Source organism: Macrobrachium rosenbergii, chromosome 10 (genome assembly GCF_040412425.1).
Source record: "Macrobrachium rosenbergii isolate ZJJX-2024 chromosome 10, ASM4041242v1, whole genome shotgun sequence".
NCBI classification, from domain to species: Eukaryota; Metazoa; Arthropoda; class Malacostraca; order Decapoda; family Palaemonidae; genus Macrobrachium; species Macrobrachium rosenbergii.
The window spans coordinates 66,414,707-66,424,706 of NC_089750.1; the positions used below are offsets into that span (position 1 = coordinate 66,414,707).

General features: G+C 36.5%; 1 protein-coding gene across 10 annotated transcripts in view; it reads left to right on the forward strand.

Moving 5' to 3' along the window:
• The window catches only part of C3G (C3G guanyl-nucleotide exchange factor), a 310,671-nt gene that overhangs the window by 119,911 nt on the left and 180,760 nt on the right, over positions 1-10,000 (forward strand). The window lies entirely within an intron of this gene.

Genomic DNA, 10,000 nt, shown 5'->3' on the forward strand with positions numbered 1-10,000 from the left:
TCTCTCTCTCTCTCTCTCTCTCTCTCTCTCTCTCTCTCTCTCTCTCTCTCTCTCTTAATAATTCACCTTTTTTGTCTCTGTACTTTCTCGAAGTATATTTTCTCTCTCTCTCTCTCTCTCTCTCTCTCTCTCTCTCTCTCTCTCTCTCTCTCTCTGTGTGTGGGGGTGTGTGTGTGCGCGCGCTCTCCCATAACAACATCATCTTTCTCATTTCTGTACTTTCCCGTAATACATTTCTCTCTCTCTCTCTCTCTCTCTCTCTCTCTCTCTCTCTCTCTCTCTCTCTCTCTCTCTCTCTCTCTATAGTTTTTATGTGCTCTCCCAAAATCCTCTCACTTCGCTTTTCACTGTTCTTTCTCATAATACAGCTCTCTCTCTCTCTCTCTCTCTCTCTCTCTCTCTCTCTCTCTCTCTCTCTCTCTCTCTCTCTCTCTCTCTCTCTCTCTCTCTCTCTTTTTTGTGCTCTCCCAAAATCCTCTCACTTCCTTTTCATTGTTCTTTCTCATAATACACCTCTCTCTCTCTCTCTCTCTCTCTCTCTCTCTCTCTCTCTCTCTCTCTCTCTCTCTCTCTCTCTCTCTCTCTCTCTCTCTCGTTTTTATGTGCTCTCCCAAAATCCTCTCACTTCGCTTTTCATTGTTCTTTCTCATAATACACCTCTCTCTCTCTCTCTCTCTCTCTCTCTCTCTCTCTCTCTCTCTCTCTCTCTCTCTCTCTCTCTCTCTCCCGGAATACATTCTTACAATACTCTGTCACCTTTTATGTGTTGGAGACAGGCGTCTTCGCGTGTCTCCTCCCGTGTTCTTCCACTTTATTGTTCCTCCAGTAATTGTTCTTTTCTCGCCACTCGTCTTTTGTTCGCATCTTGCGTCTGTTATTCACTGTTCTTGTTCATCTGTCGTTTAGTATTTAATCTCATGTTCGTTACCTTTTAGCTTAGCTTTTTGCCTTATATAACCGTCTGGAAAGTAAATGATTGATTGTCATTTATCTGGCGTCACTGAGATTTGTGTGATGTACTGCTGGTATTTCCTTTACTTGCGCTTCGTCAGTCTGGTCAGTGCCCAGTCAGTATAGTAAGAGGACATGCCCCAGAATAATAATCAATAGAAATCCGTGTAGTTTGGCGTAATGTACTTTGGTATTGTTAAAATCTGGATGAATATGTTTTCGATAAAATTCAACGCTGATATTTTTTCCAAGTATGGATGGAATTCTGACACTCCTGTCATAATTTTAAAGCATATATATAGTATTTCTGACTTCGATTGCTCTTCACGCATTTAATTTCTTTCTGGTTTTTTGGGGTTTGTGTTCTTAATTTTCTCTCATTTTTGCTTGTGGGCATTCTGTTCGTTGAAAGATTCCTTTCTGAGCTAATGAACTTAGGTTTGTTTGGAGTGGGATATCAGTGATCGAAGTTTATTAAGTTTAATAATGATGTCTAATGAAAGGTCCCCGTAGGGGGGTAGTGCCGTCAGTGCACCTCACGTGGTGCACTGTAGGCATTACTTAAGGGTCTTTGCAACGTCCCTTCGGCCCCTAGCTGCAACCTCTTACGTTCCTTGTACTGTCCTCCATTCATATTCTCTTTGTTCCATCTCACTTTCCACCCTCTCCTAACAATTGTTTCATAGTGCAACTGCGAAGTTTTTCTCCTGTTACACCTGTCAAACCTTCGTTCTGTCAATTTCCCTTTCAGCGCTGAATGACCTCATAGGTCCCAAGCTCTTGGCCTTTGGCCTAAATTCTGTATTCTGTTCTGTTCTAATGAAAGGACAACAGATATCCTGTGCGGCAAGATTATCCTGATAACGTAGTAGTATTGTGTGAAATTTTTTTTTTTAATCTATTTGATTGTCACTTTGCATTAAGCTTGAGTTGCCAGCTCCGAATGGGAGTAAGTCATGAAAAACGGCTTTTGAGGTCTTCAATTTTCTGGATATTATTAAGTGAATTATTTATGTTTGGTTTTGTATTTATTCGGTTTTTACTCCTGTACACTTATTATAATGAATTAATTTTTCTCGTAAAAAGTTAATGATCTTTTATACTGCAATTTCCCATAGCACTCTCTCTCTCTCTCTCTCTCTCTCTCTCTCAAGGGTCTCCTCCTCCTCCTCCTCCTCCTCCTCCTCCTCCTCCTCCTCCTCCTCCTCCTCCTCCTCCCCTCGAGTAGTTTGAGGAGAAGCAACGGCATCCTCCTCATTGTCACCCTCAATGAAACTTCTTCTCCCACTCTTCGCCGTGAACCTACCCGTCCTAAAGGTTCTCATTCTATTTCCGGGTCGGGTTCCCCTCTTTATTCGTTTTTTTTTTTTATTATTATTCCATTTATTTTTTTAAACTTATTTTGTGTTCATCCTGGGTCAGAATTGTCTTTACTTGTCCTTGGTTTTACTTGCCATGTTGTATTTGTCACCAATTTTTATATTTAAATTTTTTAAACACAAAGATACTTTAAAACCTATATTTTCCATTTTCAGCGTTTCAAAGTAACGGTATTTATTACTTTTAGTCTTTGTTGTTCTTAATTATGTTTTGGTTTAGCTTTTTTTTTCCATTAAATGCTTCCAACTTAAAAGTTCGATCGTTCGTGCAAAAATTTCTGTCCTTTATTTATTGATTAGAGAACTGTTACTTTTGTTTTCTTTATCTATAGGTGGTACTTAAATAAAATGTGATGACTATATGTTGTCTGCGGCAGTATATATCTTTTAATTTTTTTTTTCTTTTTGGCTTAACTATTCGTCCTTTCTGCCTGAGGGCGCTAATAAACGCTCAGCATTTTTGCGGAATTCTTAGCATAGCGCCAGAAATTTGATCACAGGAGGTGGATATAGAAGGCTTTTGACACGATATTACTGTAAACGTTTTGAAGTAAAATTGTTCGTCCTTGAAATATTATATCAGTGTGGCTCGTTATCTTCCATCATTACCTTTTTTTTTTTAAATTATCATTACCTTTTTTTTAATTTATTCTTTTTAGAGTTGATGTAACTGAAATGTAAAACTTTTTTCCTTTTATTTTAAATATCCGGTGTACAATATATACATTATTCTTGTATTTAAGATGGACATTGATTATTTTCTCTGATGCAAATTAAAGACTACTGTTATAAATGTAATGTACACTGAACAGTTTGTACAGTTGTAAGTAAGAGCTATTTTAGTTGATTATTAAGTGCTGTGTATGAAAATTTGCCGAATATTGGTACATGGAAGTGTTCCTAAACACAATATTATAGCCAAAGAAATGTAAAATTAGAAGTTTTGCTTTTGATACAATTTTAATCAATTATAATTATTAAAAGAATGCTTTTTCAATGGCCCAATTTATAGATTTCTTTCTGATTATATTTTCGGGAATTTGGTATAGATCGTATTTTTATGAATAGTGATAATGATGATAATAGCTATTATCAGTTTTTCTTTTGGATTTTTACAGAGCCAAGCCACTTTTTGAAATTATTAACCATGTCAGTTCCCTGTGCATTACAAAGGCTTTGGAGATCGTTATCAAACTATTTAGGATAATAATTATGATCAGAAAGAACAAAACTGTTGGTATAGGCTCAGATATTTTCTTTGATTTGCATGAGTTTAATTTACGCTGAAGTGAATTGACTGATTATTTAATATACTTCTAGACTGAGAACTAAATATCCTTGCCGTGAGTTTTTTAAGCAAACATAACAGTAAACAAAGAAACAAACTGGATGAGTAAATATGTAGATGAATGAAGAGAGAACAGGGTAGAGTTTTTATCACAGCAAATAAAACTTGATCTCAGAGAAAAGGAGACAGAAAAAAAGAGCAGTAAAGGCTGAAACAAAGGAAGAGCGACATGGATGCAAAGAATAGTCTTTAGTGAATGACAGAAGGGACTGAGAAATGCAAACGAATACCAAAAGGGAATGATTAAAAAAAAAGGAGAGTACACACACAACTAAAGGACGCCAAGGAGAGATCAAACAGTGTACACCTGGTAAGTCTCTCTCTCTCTCTCTCTCTCTCTCTCTCTCTCTCTCTCTCTCTCTCTCTCTCTCTCTTTTATGAGCTCTCCCGTAATACTCTCACTTCTCTTTGCATTGTACTTTCCCGTAATACAACTCTCTCTCTCTCTCTCTCTCTCTCTCTCTCTCTCTCTCTCTCTCTCTCTCTCTCTCTCTCTCTCTCTCTCTCTCCTCTTCTGGGTGTCAGCGTCGTAATTACTCTCACTGGTCTCCCGAAGAAAGTCCGTCCACCCTCCCCCTTCTCCCCCCCAATCCACCATTAGAACCCCTCTGCCGTAACAGATCACTGCCCCACTTTATTTTTCCTCATCAGCCGCTCCACTGTCATAAAGGAAACTCCCCTACATTAAAAGAAAACTTCCCCTACATTAAAAGAAAACTTCCCTACATTAAAAGAAAACTTCCCATACATTAAAAGAAAACTTTCTCTGCATTAAAAGAAAACTCCCCCTACAGTGAAGGAAAACTTCCCCTACATTGAAAGTAAACTTCCCTACATTAAAAGAAAACTTCCTATACATTAAAAGAAAACTCCTCTACATTGGAAGAAAACTTCCCTACATTAAAAGAAAACTAACTGTGCTTTAAAAGAACCCCCCCCCTACATTGAAAGAAAACTTCCTATACATTAAAAGAAAACTCCCCTACATTGAAAGAAAACTTCCCTACATTAAAACAAAACTTCCTATGCCTTAAAAGAAGACTTCCCCTACATTGAAAGAAAACTTTGTCGTAGGCGTACCAATGTATTGTCGCAATCATATGAGTGGATTGTGTTGATTGTTTAGAAGTCGGTCGTAGCTGTTCATTTAGTGGATGATGATAATGGTGATGATAGTAGTAGTAGTAGTAGTAGTAATAATTAAAGTATACTATGATGATAATGATAGTAGTCTCAATAACAATCTTATTATTATTGAGTTATGGTGACAATGGCAAGTGTCTAATTCCCTAAAGCAACATTTTCACATTCCGTGTTATTCGCAAGGGCCTAAAAAATGCACTACGTACGACCCACAACAGTCGTCTAACAGCTAGGGACGTAGGTCAACGGGAGCTCACTGGAAATTTAGGGAACACGCCTATCTGTCTCCCCCCCCCCTCGTCCCATTCGAGAATCGATCACGGGCTACGAGTCGAGAGAGAGAGAGAGAGAGAGAGAGAGAGAGAGAGAGAGAGAGAGAGAAAGGTTGATATTGACTGAGTGAGAGAATGCATTGTAAATCATGCAACATGCGATGTTTACTCAACGCCCAGTTGCCCAGGAGTGCAATGCACCTAGAACACATTATATTTATCTCCTCATTTGTTCAACATCCAGTTGGGAAAGGGGGATAGGGGGAACTTGTTCAGTTCCCCTTCGTCAGGAGGATTTCGTAACCTACAGGATGTGACTGTGACATGGCATCTTTTGCATGAGTACGTTTATAGAATTTTGAATATATACATATATATATATATATATATATATATATATATATATATATATATATATATATATATATATATATTATTTTACTGAGATCTCTTTATTATAATAATTTCTTTGTATGATATAGGGCAATGGTAGTTTTCCATTGTTTTTTATGCTTGAATATTTATGTTAAATATTGTTTTTCGAATGTGACTTCCTGGTTTCATTTTGGTCTCTCTAGTGGTCGCGCTGTTAGAGTTTCCGATTTTTAGTTTTGATATTAATACTTTGATATCGATATATTTATTTCTGTCCTCTGTACCGTTTGATTGCAAGTTCGATCCGAAGGTTTCAAGTATGAATTTGATGTTTTTAAGTTCTGTCTTAAATTTTAGATGAGGTCTTTGGTTTTAAGTTCGAACTCTGATATCAATTTTAGAACTCTGATTTCCCTTTTGACGTCGAAAACTGCAGTTGTTCCTTCTTCGTTGAATATCCAGATTTGTGCTATTTTAATTAAATATTTTTAATTAGAAATTTATTGGTTTCAGTGTTTTAAATCTTCAGATTTCATCGTGCCAAGTTCATGAATGCAAACCATTTTAGATTTTTCCCAAGGCCACACATGTTCCATCTCATTCTTTTTCAAGTTCATGTGAAGGGTTTCAGGTATAATCACGTGCTTCCAAGGACAAACATTTGACAGGTCAAGCAATTTGACAGGCTTGGGCCTGGCAAGCCCGCGAAAATGACAGAGAAAGCCTCTCCTAAGCCCTATGATTTGTAACAGTGGGACTTGTATTTTGACACAGAATTGCATATCATAAGGAGGACAATGGTGCCATCTTTTGCAACACCGGATGCTTCCAGTGTTTTTTTCTTTTTTTTTTTTTTCCTGTCTCTCTCTCTTGTGGGTGTTGTTTTTATGTATGTGTCGGCGGATGTTGCTGCGACTGAGTAACGACAGTTTTTTCTTTCCGCGTACGAAAGTGATTCCGATTTGTCGTTGGTGTTACCTTGAGAAGCGAAAGATGTCAATCTTGGTGGATGCTGTTACGTCACCAAAACGCTTGCATTCTCTCCCATTGTTCGTGTTGCTATCTAAGGGGAATGTACATTTTTTATTTCTTTGTTTTTGTTTGCTTAAAGAGTGAAATCCTTTTATCTGCGATGGTAAGTGCTTTATCTATATTTTTTATAGCAGTTGTTGAACTGTTTACTTTTAAGTGCAGTAGATTATATTGGGAGGATTGTGTTGTCGTATCAACTGAAGTGTGTGTTTAACCGAATGATGTTAAATGTTGTTTGTAAGAAAAATGTTAATATTTTTTATCTTAAAGTTGCAATGTTGTGTTTCTTAGTGTGGCAGGAGCGTTAACTATAGTATTTTCAGTCATTTTGCCTGATTTTAGGATATGTAATTTACTTACAGCCAGTTGTTTTTCCTCGGCATTGGTTGTAAATATCAATATTCTCGTTGAATTTATGTTTTCAGTTGTGGTTTTTTGTCCTAACGTCTCTAACAGCAACTGGTTCAGTGGTTCATAATAATTCAGGATTTTCAAGTTTAGTATCCTGGATTGCATTGCAATGGAGTTGAAAGTTGTTTTGTAAATTGTTGCTGGACTGGTGGACCAGACAGATAAAAAAAAAGAATAAATAACATAAGCATCATCACTCTATAGAGTTTGGTTTAGGAAAGTTTCTTTTAGCTGCAGTCTTGGAAGATTTTCCATGTATGCTATATATATATATATATATATATATATATATATATATATATATATATATATATATATATATATATAGCGTGTGTGTGTGTGTAAAAGGTATCAAGGAATCCTTGCGGAAATTATGAAAAAGCTAATAGTAATAAACACTTTTTATCTTACAAGAATTGGAAAACGACATAGAACAAGAGAACATGGCAAGACAGTATTTTTTCTATTTCGAAAATTTTGCTGCCGGTCTTACCCACATTCCAAACCTCCCCCTCCCCTCCATCATCCCCACCCCCACACAAAAGCAACTTTTTTCCTCCATAATCTTGATAGCCGAGGAATAATGCGTCTAGACTCGAGCCAAGACGTGAGAGGGTGTTAGGATGATAAGGATTGGTAGGAGCGTTGTCAGTTTACCAGCTCGTACGCTCTGCAGTTGATTGTTCAGCGACCATTTATCTGGCGGAGCGCCGTGTGTTCTCCGTCAGCGACGGTGGCGTCGCCGCAGCGGCCTTCATTACGCGTCGTTATGATTGTATCGGAAGGGCGTCTTTCGAGATTGCGTCTCCGGATTTCTCTTCGTATCGTACTGCTGCAATTTGCTCGGTACTCTTCCCGAAAAGGATGAGGCTTTGATATGTTGTCTGTCCTTGGCGTTGTAACGCTTTTTTGTGATGTTGCTTTTACACACACACACACACACACACACACACACATATATATATATATATATATATATATATATATATATATATATATATATATATATATATATATAAGGGCAATGCCACGAAGGAAAGAGAAATGGTGGGGTACTGCAAGGCCGTTACTTATAGTCCTTTGTAATCCCATCTGTCATATGTACGAGCTTTCTTTGTAAACTTATTTTTGTTTCTTCAGTCTGCTAAGTAAAGGACTATCAGTCGAAAGGCCTTGCAGTACTCCGTTGTTTCTCGTTCCTTCGTGGCATTGCCTTTATTTATATATATTCATCGCGTTCCGTATTTTCGTGATTCAGTTATACATAAATTTGATATATATATATATATATATATATATATATATATATATATATATATATATATATATATATACAGGGTTGTAAATATATATATATATATATATATATATATATATATATATATATATATATATATATATATATATATATATATATATATATATATATATATATATATATATATATATTCCGTAATTCATAATTCCTATGAACGTCGTTGTTTGCCAAGAAAACATTCTTGTTAACTCGAAGAGATAGGTCATTGTGATCACTCGACGCCTTTATTGTTTGTTTGTTTATTTTTCCCTTGCAACATGAAAGCTAATCTTTGACAGCGTTTTCAGTCTCGCATTGTTGACGAGAGAGGGAGAGAAAGAGAGAGGGGGGGGTAGGGGTTTTACTGAAATGCCTTGCTTGCAAAACAATATCACTGGCTGCAACAAGAGCAAGAGTGTGTGCTGGCATAAGGCCAGCTTGATTAACTTATCACAGTCTTATAACTGACAAACTGAGACAGTTATATCTGATTGTACTATTTTTGTGTATTTTTTTATTTCATTAAAATTTCGTATGTCAAAAATATTTTTATATATTTTGAGCCTGGATTTTTTTTTCTTGTCACGCATTTGTTTACTGATAAACTTAAGTGTTAACTATGAGATGTGAGTAATATTTCAGTATATTTAGCCCACAGCATGCATTTAATATTATTACAGATCAGATACAAGTATATACAGGTGTGACCGTTATTTGTGGTGAGAATCTGAGATTTGTAAAAAGAAAATTCAGATTTTTTTTTTTTATAAAACTGGAAATTTTGATAATCATCTTGCTCAGTTATGAAGTAATTTCTCTGGCATGCACACAAACATGCACCTCTTTTGTTTGTAAATGGTAAATGTTAACCTTGATCCTAACGTGGAGTTTTATATAATTTCTATCTTGAACAATGTCTGAGGAAACGAAAGTTTTTCTTCCTCCTCCTCCTCCTCCTCCTCCTCCTCCTCCTCCTCCTCCTCCTCCTCCTCCAACAAGGACGATCTGGCGGGAGGAGATCCTTGAACTATGCACTCGAGCAGTTACATTTGTTTAAAGGTTTTGTGTACACATCAAGAGTCCCTCTCTTGTTGTGTTTATTTGATCGCCTCTCTCTCTCTCTCTCTCTCTCTCTCTCTCTCTCTCTCTCTCTCTCTCTCTCTCTCTCTCTGAAGGAGCCTAGGAGGATCCCACTAAGTTTATGAGGTTTTGATAGCTAGTTCTTTCAAGTGTCTTTACTTTGATTGGATGAGATTGATGGCGGCTCCTGTTTTGAGAGATTCTTTCAGAGATGCGGTGCAGTGGTTGTTTGGAGTCAGATTTGATGATTTTATTTATTCCTAGTTGTTGTTATGTATTGCAAGTGATTTGTGGTGTTCAATACAGTTGTTGAGAGTCAATTTTGATGGTGGTATTTATTCCTAGTTGTTGTTATTTGTTTGCAAGTGTTTGGTGGTAGTCACTGCAATTGTTGAGAGTTAATTTTTATTATGTGATTTATTCCTAGTTGTTGTTATTTATTCCAAGTGATTGACGGTGCTCATTGCAGTTGTTGAGAGTCAGTTTTGAGGGTGTTATTTATTCGTAATTTTTGTTGTTATTTGTTGCAAGTGATTGATGGTGTTCACTGCAGGTGTCGAAAGTCAATTTTTATGGTGTTTTTGAGTCTTAGTTGTTATTTATTGCAGGTAATTGATGGTGTTCACTGCAGTTGTTGAGAGTCAATTTTGATGGTGTTATTTATTCTTAGTTGTTATGTACTGCAGGTAATTGATTGTGTTCATTACAGTTG